This window comes from Peromyscus leucopus, chromosome 13, assembly GCF_004664715.2.
Source record: "Peromyscus leucopus breed LL Stock chromosome 13, UCI_PerLeu_2.1, whole genome shotgun sequence".
Lineage (NCBI taxonomy): Eukaryota > Metazoa > Chordata > Mammalia > Rodentia > Cricetidae > Peromyscus > Peromyscus leucopus.
Genome location: NC_051074.1, coordinates 39,136,470 through 39,144,680, shown reverse-complemented (window position 1 = coordinate 39,144,680; position 8,211 = coordinate 39,136,470).

Genomic DNA, 8,211 nt, shown 5'->3' with positions numbered 1-8,211 from the left:
ATGTTACCTATCTAGATGAGATTGATATCAATAATGCCACCCTACTTGCCAATGCTGTGAGGGTTCGTATTAGAGCAGTCATAGGAAAGATCTCAGGAGCTAAAAGATCATTTCTCTGTGTGTTTCTGAATGCAATAGGAATCCCCTGGGGAGCGTGGCGCACCATTCACTTCCATCTTCTGTCAAGAAAATAAGTATTGGACATCACAATTGAATGAAAGACCCAGATGTCAATACATCTTTAAATACTGAAGTCCTGGCCAACAACATCACACACACACACACACACACACTGCTCACAGCTGTGACTTAAGAGGCTGTGGTAGGTGGTAGAGGGCGCACATTTGGAATAGCGCACACGGTAAACAAAAAAGGAATGGAAAGGTGTTTTCGTGTGCAAATGCACACCCACACGCAGAACGCACAAATGAGCCAGTAGAATGTTCTGCTTCTACACCCTCGGGCCATTACCTGGGTTTTAGGACCAAGAGCCTCGGTCTACAGACTGAGCAAGCAGCTAATGACCTCAGCTCCCACCTTCCGAGGTTTGTAGAATGGCCCTGTAATTCTTTGCTACAATCAACTATAAAAGAGTGCCTAAACAGAAACATTCTAAGCAAGCAAGGCTTGTCTTATTGGTCTGGTCCAGTGGGCTCTGACATGCTGTGCAAACTGGAGCAGTCCCGCTAATGGTGAGGTGGAGCAATGCCCAGGTAGGGCAGGGCTGGGAAGGTGAGAAGGTACTATTTAGTCCTGCCTCTCCTCTGACCCTGGCAGCTGCAGCAACACGTCTCCCTTCCCTCTGACCCATTGGCTGTCCTAAACTGAACTCTGCTTAGTCCCATCCTGCTGCCTGCTGCTCACCCGCTCCCTGCAGAGCAAGCCCGCCCTGTGCTGGCTAGGCCTTCCCTGCCTTATTTGGTTTAAATTACTTCTTTGAACTTTGGTCTCATTATTTTTGGATCGTCATTTGGTCTGGAAGATTTTCTTTCCACGGGCTCCTTCTATTCTCCTTCCTTTGCGTTCCTTTGGACGCGCTTCCCAAGGCCTCCTTTTACAGTTTCTTTGGGGTGGTTTTTATTACCTCTACGCATCTAATCTGAGTAGCAAGAAGCTCCAAGAGCCTTGTCATCCTCCCTGCTGGATTCCTGCCTGTTTGCTCATTAGGAGAGTGCCTCAGTTGAAAGCCCTAGGACAACTCTGGTCCCCAGGCACTCATGACCCAGTTCGCTGAATGCCTTTCTCTTTCCCCAAGGTGATATGAGAAACCAAGGCTAGCTATCATCCTGGGCTGCCCTAAGCCACTCTCCACTCTCAGGGGGGAAACTATAGATCTGAGGATGCATGGCACTTCCTCTCCCCTGATGTCAAGAACTTGATTTGGTAGTTCAATGGCTTTGGATGCTGTGGGCTACAAGTAACAGGAAGCTTTAACATCTAAACTGACTTAAGCAATTAAGAAAGTATATTATCCCTAGAACCAAAGTCCTTAGGTAGAGCAATGCCAGGCTTGATTCATTCGGAGCTCACTAACATCAGTAAAGCCCATGTTCTTTCTGTCTGTCTACTCCACTCACTGTGAGCTGGTTAACCTACTGGCATAAAAATAGCTCCCACAGTCTTCCTCACTGATGGTAAATGTTTGTATTCTCCCAAACGCAAACACATTCCCCCAACCCTCTTGCCCAGTATGTTGAAGGGATGGAGAGGTAGCTCAGCCATCCAAGGTTAAAGCTCACAACTAAGACTTCAAAGGATGGATGTTAGAAAACTCATTAGAGCACAAATATAAGGTTCTTATTAAATGAGTCCCAAAGCACCACCTTGCCCCTTCTCCCATGCAAAGAGTCAGTGAGAAGGTACTACCTAAAAACCATAAGGTGTAATCAAGTCCAAACCCGCAGTGGGACCTGCCTAGATTCCCAATTATGTTGACGAAGTATGAAGACAGTCTGTCAGAGAATTCTTTTAAATGAGAGAGCTTGGGATTTTTAACTGTCTTCGGGTCTTTACCTGGCTAAATGTAAGAGTTCTGTGCACGGTAAATATCCCTAGTTTTTATGTATGTAAATATGTCTATTTTACATCCATCAATCATCATTAATTTAACTAGATTACAATTTTAGGTTGATTCTTTCTTTAGTACTACCCAGATCATAACTTATTTATATCTAATCTATAGCATGACCATGGAGAACAACCTGATTTAGTTAAAATGTTAGTTTCATCCAAAATATCCATGCAGAATTTCCAAGAATAAAATTTGACGAGGTATCACATCACCACAGGCCTGATCTGATCAATTTGACATATAAAATTGATCTCCACATCCACCTCTCTTTATTTGCTGTTTTGGCTCTAAATTCTAAACATTTATTCTCCCTATCATGTGAGTTCCCCCCAATGGCTGTATTTTAGTACCACAGTTTCTTTTATTGCTGTTGCTTTTGTATGCGTTTAAATTTTTTGGTCCTTTGTATTATCAGTTCTTGCATCATTTAATTTGTTGATTTATCTCTTTCACATAAGCATCTCAGAATTTTGCTTTACATGCTTACCTTGTGTGACTTGACCTTAGATTAAATGTGAGCAGCCTGGCATTTCCATTCTGTGGTAGGAGGAATATCGCAGATTCCGTCTCTGAGCCAGCAGGTGTCTTAACCTAGGACCTTGCTCCAGAACTGTGTTCTGCCTTCTTCCCCCATCCTAGGCAGCAGGTTGCTTTTTCCCCCAGGGATGTAGGTGGCAGCAGCATCAGTCTTGATAGGTCTAGTTCAATTGCACCCATTTACAGAGGCAGAGGTGAGCCTGCCATTGTCTCTGCTTGCTTTTTCAGCCCATGACTCCACGGGACTGGAGATTCAGCCACATCTGCATGTCTAGTCTTCTCTCGGTTGCTACAATGTTTCAGAAGCAGATGGGACCCGATAGCACTACACTCTCCCATTTCCATACAAATGTTCTTGTTATATATTTGCTAATGTGTTGAGCTCAATATTCTTGATGTTCTCTGGAGGCTTGAGATGAAACAAGATCCTTACTTGTACCTCATTTCCCTTCAGGTCCCTGTAAGAAACAGACGATACACTCAGGTAGAAACGAGGAGAGTTCAACGGTAGGAGGGGCTTGCTGGGACATGGACGAGTTAAGGGAAATCAGAAAAGCACGATGTCACAAGACTAATAAGAGTGGGAGCAGCTTAACACCTCTAGGACCAAAGAAGCAGCTAGAAAGGAAGCAAGGTACAGAACTGTAGAGCACTTCACCCGTGCTGTGAGGACCTAGCCTTTGACAAAACAGCGTGGCACATTGCTGAGCCTCAGCCGGAGAGAAAGAGAGGAGGAGGACTCCCAGAGCCACCTCATCTTCTGGGCTCCTAAGGGAAAACCCAAGTGGAAGGTAGAGACCGTTAAAAATCCCAAGCTCTCTCATTTAAAAGAATTCTCTGATAGACTGTCTTCATACTTCGTCAACATAATTGGGACTCTAGGACCTGCTGGTCCCACTGCAGGTTTGGACTTGACCACACCTTGTGATTTTTAGGTAGTACCTTCTCACTGACTCCTTGCATGGGAGAAGGGCAAGGTGGTGCTTTGGGACTCATTTAACAAGAACCTAGAAGTTCTCCCCAAGAAGTGGTGGTGCATGCACTCGGGAGGCAGAGGCAGGCGGATCTTTGTGAGTTTGAGGCCAGCCTGGTCTACGGCACGAGATCCAGGACAGGCACCAAAACTACAGAGAAACCCAGTCGGAAAAAAAAAAAAAAAAAAAAAAAAAAAAAAGTGCCTGGCTTCCTGCAAGCCTAGCACAAGCCTTGCAGTTTATAGGAGCTTTCTCAAGGCAGAGGCACTCTTTTTCCTTATTCCCAGCTTCTCTCCCAGGGACTCTGCATAGCAGTGTTGAAGAGGGGCAGCACCCTGGGCTGAAGACAAAGCAGCATATGCTGACTGGTTCTTACATGCTTCCCGAGACAGTTGGCTGTCAAGCTCTGTGAAGTACCTCCATTCAGAATTTGGAGACACTAAAATGATCTGGAAAGAGTGGAATTTTCCATAAAGAAGACGTCTGGGGAAAAAAAATAAAAAAAGATCCAAGGATCTGTTTCAAAGATGCTTAAACCTCAGCCTTCCATCGGCACTCTGCCCCCTTGACATTACCACTTCGCCCAAGACCACTTCCTCTTCCCTTGTTTAGAGCCTCAGTGCACAGCAGCACTGAGTGATATCAGCTGTCAGCGGTCCATCCAGGAGGATGAGCAGTAGAACCGGAGGATTCCAAGGAGAGACAGCTCTGTCCAGGAGGCCTGTCCTGGCAGGCTGCAATCCCACATGCTCGGTGTATGGAAGAGAAGGAGGTGCTGACGATTGAGCAGGCAGGTGGAATTCAAAGGCTTTTTTCTTTTTTTCCAAATTAGAGTAGGTTTTCCCTGCCAGAGCTTCTGGGCCCAGATACAGCAAGAAGTCAAACACCAACATTCATCTTTTTGCAAACAGGAACCACTTTCCCACCTTGGAGCCCAGTCAGAATGTAGCTGAATGGCCCAGTGGAAAAAGCTGACTCTGGCTGCGCCTCCCGCATAAGCCTTTGCCTCTTGATCCCCTCGAGCTCCCTCTCCAAGAGGGTTTGACAAATATGCAAGGCTTCAGGCTGTCCAAGGAATGCAGCTGGGATTAGCCATTCATTTCCAAGGCTCAAAACCATCGGAGCAGGAAAAGTAGACGGTGCTGGGCAGGATCGTCTCCGGTGAGGTTTGGAAACAGGAGCTACCCCTGGCTGAGCAGGATGAATTGATGTGGTCTGGCCCTCAGGGCCAGGAATGGACAGAATGACCATCCTAGCTCTCAGCCAGACCTGGTGGGTCGATGAAAAGAGACGTTTGATTCATTCTCAGGCCTTACCCAAGTGACTCTGAAATATTCCTAGACAGTTGCCAGGAGAGTCAATGGTGGGTGAAACGAAGACCCGGGAGCCAAGACTCTGGTCTGCCAAGCCATTTCCTTCTACCACCTTGCTGTGTTTTCCTTTACCTCTGCTTCACTAATAAACTCAAAGACCCCTGAGGGCAGAGACTCTTCCCCGCCATTCTGCCAGCTCCTGCTCCCTCTGCCACGCTGTGCAGGAGAGGTTCTTGGTTGATTCAAGGTCATTCCTCTGAGTTTTGACATGTTAGCTGACTGGCTCTGGAAAGGAGGGACAGAAGTCAGAGTGGGAGAGGGACAAAGAGGGATTACCCTGGAATTGTGATAGTTAATTCATTAAGACCTTTCAATGACTGCTCTGCCCTCATGCCCCCAAAGAGAGAAAAGAAATTATTTCAAGGAAGTACAGAGCTGGAGAGATGGCTCCCGCAGTTAAGAACACTTGTAGTTCTTGCAGAGTACTTCAGTTACAGTGTCAGAACTCCTGTGGAAGCTCACGACTATCTGTGACTCCAGTTCCAGGGGATCCAATGCCCCCTTTGACCTCCAGGAACACCACACACATGATGCACATACACATATACAGGCCAAACATACACATAAAATGGAATTTAAAAATCTAAACAAATAAAATATAGACATCTTCTTCCCCATCAGGACTTAAAAACAAACAAACAAAACAGATTTTTAAAACCTGAAAGACAATTCCACCAAACAGGAAGTATAAATGGAGACCCAAAACATGATACCTAGTCAAATCTGGATTCACTAGGGTCCTGTGGAGGTGGATTTGTGCAAACAGACAAACAGTATGTTGGAAGATGACTGGAACTGGTCTGGTAGGAAAAAAACAAGGAGAGGGAATACAGAATATTCCCTTACAGGAAAAGCTTTGAGTAATGGTTTGTGGGTGCAGAGGAATGTTAGAATGAGGAGTGACAGGTACAGTCCTTTAGAGGTGGCCACACGGCAGAGATTGACTGCAGGGGGTGGGGCTGGGACATGTGGAAAAGGATCAGAAAACTTGTTATGAGAAACAGCAAATAATGGGAAGTGGCCACAGGGGAGTTTGGCTAAGGTGTGAGGTGGCAGGGAGCCTTGAAGTCCCACATATACAGATGAGAATGAACACATCCCAATGGGACAAGGGATCCAAACTGAAAACCCACCCCAACACCTATGGAAGCACAAACTAGGCCATGGTCTCTCTCCTGGCTCTCCAGAAGACTCTTGAACTTCTCTGATACCTCCAGGATTCCAGGAAAGAGAGATACTGTCCCTGAGACCTCAGACACGAAGCAGAGGGGATTAGCAGCCATTGAGTGAAGGCATGCACCTCTCCCAAAGCGATTTGAGAAAAAGACAGCCACTCTGGTTTGGAGTGGATATAAAGGAGCCTGATTTAGTGGAGATGGGGTAACTCGCTGTTGGATCAAAAATGTGGGAAAGACCTTGGTGAGTGTCACAAAGGTCAGTCATTGGGTGACCCTCCTTTGTTATACTGGGCGTATGAGACTGAGAACCAATGAGATGGCTTGTTGTGGGGCTTTATAGCCCCCTGTGCACACAGCACAAAGAAATCAAGTTAGTCCACGTTCAATCCACTTCTGTTCAACACGTGATTTTTGAATGTCTATTTCAAGGCAGATATGGCTTTCATACGGGCACACAAAATTGAACACTTATGCTCTAGAAGGGATGTCTGAACTCTAGTAAGAAAAACATGGGAACTAAACAAATGAACATACAAATGTAACTACTTAGGTAGTTCTCAACACTATGAAGAAAAGCAATCAGGAATGAAGTCATGTGCCAGAGTGTCGGGTCACTCAAGGCTTCTCAGAGAAGTTGATGTTTGTGATGAGGCCAGAATGATAAACGGGGGACACAGCCCAGGGGAAAATTCTGACCAAAAGAGAAGTGTACTCTGAGATCCAATCTGCTGCTGAGGTCTAGGGAAAAGGGAATTAAGGTAGTTGGTGTTCAGAGTGAAGGCTGTGACTGTGATACTTCATGCGTAAGTAACACAGAGGTAAGAAAAGCAGGTGTTGAGCGCTTCAATGGCACTCAACAGAGGCCAAGATTTAAGAGGGACACAAAGAGGCCTGGGCTGCCCCAAGCACCAGGGTCCCTGTGTGTGCCTCTTGTAGCTAATTAGCATGAACTCTTGAGTGTGCAGTCAAGGAGCTCAGGTCTGAATGATGCTCTGGACCAAGGAGCAGAGGCTGAATCTGTCTCCAGGAAAGCAATTTAGACAAGCAGAAAAATGCCAGGAGCAGGTGCCTAGGGCTGCCCAGCTCTTCCAGGTGGGGAGGGCTGCCCAGGTTTTCAGAGTCTGTGTTTCCACAAGATGAACAGAGCCTCGGGAGTCATGGTTTTGCCCAGTGTGTGTCGTCTGTGCCTACAGGGGCTCTTTCCTCACCTTTGGCTTGTATTATTACTTCAGATCAAAGGGATAAGAAGATGCTGGTACTGAATACTAGATTCACTTTCAAGGTTTCTGTCTCACTAATTCACATATTACTTTCCTTTTATGGATTTTACTTTCCCCATTACAAGAGATGTATCAGCCATAGCATGACAACACAGATAATCCAATTGGAATGGCATTGAATCTACAGATAACCATAATGTGGTCTTTTTAATATTATCCATTTTTCTAACCTATTAACACAGGGTATTTCTCCATTTATTATGTCCTCTTCTTGCATTTTATAACTTTCATTGTAGAGATATTTCACTTCCTATGTTATTTTCATTTTGTAGCTCTCATGAATGAGATCTGGTCCTAATTTCTTTTATAGAAAGCTTATCATTGATGCATGAAGATATGACTGTTTTCTGTACTTTGATTTTTGCATCCTGTAGCTTTACATGATCAGCTATTACCTCGCTGTAACAAAAGAATGGGAAGCTGTCATTTGTAGGCATATGGACAAAGCTGGAGGTCATCACATTAAGTGAAATAAGCTAGGTACAGAAAGACAAACACCACGTGTTCACACTCATTTGTGGAAACTTGGAAGTCAGCCTTGTTACTAGAGCAGCATAATATGGAATGGAACAACAGTCCCTGGAGCTGGGAAGGTGTGGGATGGGGAAGAAAATGCTGAGTCGGGGCAGTAGACAAAGCGGGGAACATCTTCTGGACCTTCTCAAGCATAATGGGGTCACAGTAGGTCAAGACAGCATAGATAGATTTCAAAATTACTAAAAATGTATGGTATTCCTGACACATACAGATTAATAATATTTGAAGAGATGGAAATGTAAGCATTTCTCTGATTTGATA